General features: G+C 38.8%; 1 protein-coding gene across 2 annotated transcripts in view; it reads right to left on the bottom strand.

The window, feature by feature from the left end:
- The window catches only part of HCRTR2 (hypocretin receptor 2), a 103,804-nt gene that overhangs the window by 15,714 nt on the left and 83,909 nt on the right, over positions 1-4,181 (bottom strand). The window lies entirely within an intron of this gene.

Below are 4,181 nucleotides of genomic sequence, written 5' to 3'. Positions count from 1 at the left end.
ACTCACCTCAGCCTCCCAAAGGCGCGGGATTACAGGCTGAGCCACCGAGCCCGGGTGAGAGACATTTTTTGTAATGCTTTCTCTGTGCAAGGCACCAGGCAAAGTTTGGGGATACAATGGTAACAAGACAGACACATATGCAACCCTTAAGGAGTTAGAAAGGTACATACATTTGTAAATAAGTGAATAAGAAAATATGAGCATCTATGATATATAATGCATGCTATCCAGTAAAAATGTGGAAATAGGGATACTCTTCACACTGAACATTCTCTGCCAAAATTCCAATTTAAATCTAAAATACCTTTATTTCTACATGCTTATTAAATGCTTTTGCCCCTTCAAGAAATGTTTCCAATTCTAGTTTATTTCCTCTAACTTTTCTCTGAGTAGCCGGGCAATGAATTCCCTATGTCCTCCTTTATCTAAACTTTCCCACCACTTTCTCTTATTCTTCTGCTCCCTTTTTTCTTATAAACTGTTTACCGAGCAACTGATATGTACTGAGCATACGCTAATTGGAGAGATACAGAAATGAAGGCTAGGGAATACTGGCTTTATCTTAATGGAGAAGACAGACAAATAAGAGACACTGTAAATACTATTGAAATAGCTATGAAAAAGGAGCATTTGGAAAAAAGTGTAAAAAAAGTCACATACACCAATTCAACAAGTATTTGTTATTTTAGAAATCTAGGCAGAATTAGTTGAAAGGCTGAATAAGAACATATATTATTAAGATATTTTTACACTCCCACCAACAGTGTAGAAGTGTTCCCTTTTTCCTGTGTCCTCTTTACCATCTGTTGTTTTCTGAGTTATTGATGATGACCATCCTCACTGGAGTTGGATGGTATCTCAGTGTGGTTTTAATTTGCATTTCTTTGATGACTAGTGAGGCTGAGCATTTTTTCATGTGTCTATTGGCTGCTCGTATGTCTTCTTTGGAGAAGTGTCTATTCATATCTTTTGCCCACTTCATAATGGGGCTGTTCTTTTTTTTTCTTTTCCGCATATTTGAGTTTCTTAAATTCTATAACACTGAGTGATCTATCACAGACAAAAAGAACTGAGTATCACATGTTCTCACTCATAAGCAGACCTTGAACAATTACATAGTACTATAAGAAAAGGATTTGCAGTAGTGGGAAGTTACCTGAGGAGGGGGGGAGTTGGGATTGGCAGTAGTGGGAAGCTACCAGGGCAGGGGGAGGCACACGTCATCAACAAGGGTACCTGCATAATGAACATTTGTATACCTAAACCTGAATTGTACCCCACATCTTTAAAATCAAAAAAATTTTTTAAAAGATATCTTTAAATGAGGGCTTTCTATGCTTTAAGCACTTGAATGAATTCATTTAATGAATGTAACACACCTATGAGGTAGATGCTATATAGCCCCACTTAAAAATGATACAAAAGGAGCATAAAAATTTAAGTCATTAACAACATTCAAGTAACTATTAAGTGGTGAAATCAGAATTTAAATTCATGCAGTCTAGCATTTATGTCCGTATTTTTGACTTCTCTAAACTATGTCATTCTAGATTATCCATCCCCAGTTTGTAAAAAGATCTCCATTGTCCTGTGACTTCTAGTGTCTTTCTGTTACAGAAGAATGTTTTCCCTCTTCATGGGTCAAGCTTAACCACGTGACTTGCCTTAGCCAATGAAAAGTGAGGAGATATAATGTATGTCAGTTCATAGCAGATATTTTAAGGAAAATTATATATTTCTTCCAGCTTTTTTTGTCCTTTGGCCCTAGAATGGTCTGTCCAAGGAGTGTCATTCCTTCAGCCTGGGCTCTGGAGTGAGAGGATATGTGGCACAGAGACACAGTGGACCCTCACCACTGGCATGCAACATTAGTAAGACAGAAGCGTTGCAAAACACATTATTTTTGTTTTTTTGTTTACAGAAGAAATTTTTTTTTTTTGAGTTGAAGTCTCACTCTGTCATCCAGACTGGAGTGCAAAAGTTGCTCCTGGCCACCGCAGCCTCGACCTGCTGGACTCCAGCGATCCTTCCGCCTCAGTCTTCCGAGTAGCTGGAACTACAGGCGCGTGCTATGCCCGGCTGATTTTTTGATTTATTGTAGAGATGAGGTCTTGTCAAGTTGCCCAGGCACATCTCGAACCTGCGGGCTCAGGCAATCCACTCACCTCAGCCTCCCAAAGTGCTGGGATTACAGGCTGAGCCACCGAGCCCGGCCGGAATTTTTTTAACAGCAAAAATTAATTGATACAATAATAGGTGTAAGATAGTGGAATGCTACAGTAACTAACACCCTAAAATATGAGGCACTGGCTTCATGGGCAGGTGAAGAGTGCTGAGAAAACTGTTACCAAGATCTAGGAAAATCGCCATGCATGTTTTATAGTGGTCCACATATTGTTTTTTGGTTAAAAACATTGAAGGATAGAATGTTAATAAATGTTGCTACTGGTTGCACTTATAAGATCATTTTAAAAAATGACTTCTTTGCAAAAAAGGGGAAAAGAAAAAATTTTGAAATCATGAGTCATATTGGGTTGAAAAATGCAAGTGTTTCTCATATTCAACGAATGAGGCTCATCTTGAAAGATATTTTGAATACCAAGAGTTGAATAAGACACACAAAAAAGACCCATCCTCAAAGACCAAATAAAAAGTTAGTAAAATCCTTTTAATGAATTACAGTGACCCCCTTAAGTCTTTTCCGTTGAACTAATTATGCCAGAGAAAACAGACTAAGGCAAGGCTTTCCATAAGCCTGATAAGTTCAAAGTACGGCAATAAGTATAGATAAAAGGAGAAATACATCTCTAAGATTTGTGGTATTTTAAGGTACAATGTACAAAATATAAGAGGTTGAACCATATCCTTATAATACCTTTATAGACCTCAAAATATGTCTATTGGTGATTTCTATCAAATCATCACGATTTTACTAAAATGCTACCTGCTCTCGATTAGATGTTCCTCTAGTATGCCTTACTCTGATTCCCAGTGCTTGTATTTATTTATTTATTTATTTTTTTCTTGAGTTGGAGTCTCACTCTGTCGCCTAGACTGGAGTGCAGTGGCCACTCCCGGCCTGCAGCCTCGACCTGCTGGGCTCTGGCGATCCTTCCGCCTCAGCCTTCCAAGAAGCCGAAATTACAGGCAGGCGCTTACCACGCCCGGCTGATTTTTTGATTTATTATAAAGATGAGGTCTCACTGCCCAGGCAGGTTTCAAACCCACGGGTTCAGGCAATCCACTCACCTCAGCCTCCCAAAGGCGTGGGATTACAGGCTGAGCCACCGAGCCCAGCTTATGCTTGTATTTATTAAAGTAATTTTTACCCTGCATCTGAGTATGTGTCTCCTCTAGACTATGAATTCCTCAATGGCAAAAACTAATATTTACCTTTTTATGAGTCATGTCTGCAAAAGGCACATAATAAAAATTTGCTGAATGAATACCGAGAAAATGATTACAAACATTCAGTGATACAGCAAAATTATCTAACAAATTGCAGTGACCTTAAATCAGCATTATATATCGTTTTTTAAATACTAAATTCTATCTCATCCTTCTGCTCTTCTAAAAAATGAGATCTTTAAAGTTGGAGATTTAGCCCATATGTTTAAAATGTATTATGTAGCCTGAGGCCACGGGTTTGAGAACAGCCTGGGCAACTTGGCAAGACCTCATCTCTACAATAAAAAATAAAAAATTAGCCGGGCATGGTAGCATGTGCCTGTAGTTCCAGCTACTTGGAAGTCTGAGGTGGAAGGATCACCGCTGGGGTTGACACTGGGGTGGCTGTGAGCATGCCATTGCACTCCAGTCAGAGCAATGGAGTGAGACTCTGACTCAAAAAAAAAAAAAAGTATTATGTAAATCTCATCAAAAATATAACTCTGTAGACTTACTATCTCAGGAAATTATAAAGGAATTTTTATTTGCTAGTTGTTAGAAAAAGGAAATTAATGTTACACTTAGACAAAAATTATATCAACTAATCACAGAGGTTAAATTTTGGTTTAAAATGTAAAATTCTAGCCCGACTCGGTGGCTCAGCCTGTAATCCCAACGCTTTGGGAGACTGAGGTGAGTGGATTGTCTGAGCCTGCGGGTTCGAGACCTGCCTGGGCAACTTGGCGAGACCTCATCTCTACAATAATCAAAAATCAGCCGGGCGTGGGAATGCA

This window comes from Carlito syrichta, unplaced genomic scaffold (genome assembly GCF_000164805.1).
Source record: "Carlito syrichta isolate Samal-C Ts95f unplaced genomic scaffold, Tarsius_syrichta-2.0.1 Scaffold308877, whole genome shotgun sequence".
Lineage (NCBI taxonomy): Eukaryota > Metazoa > Chordata > Mammalia > Primates > Tarsiidae > Carlito > Carlito syrichta.
This window is presented reverse-complemented; position numbering and strand designations above follow the sequence as displayed.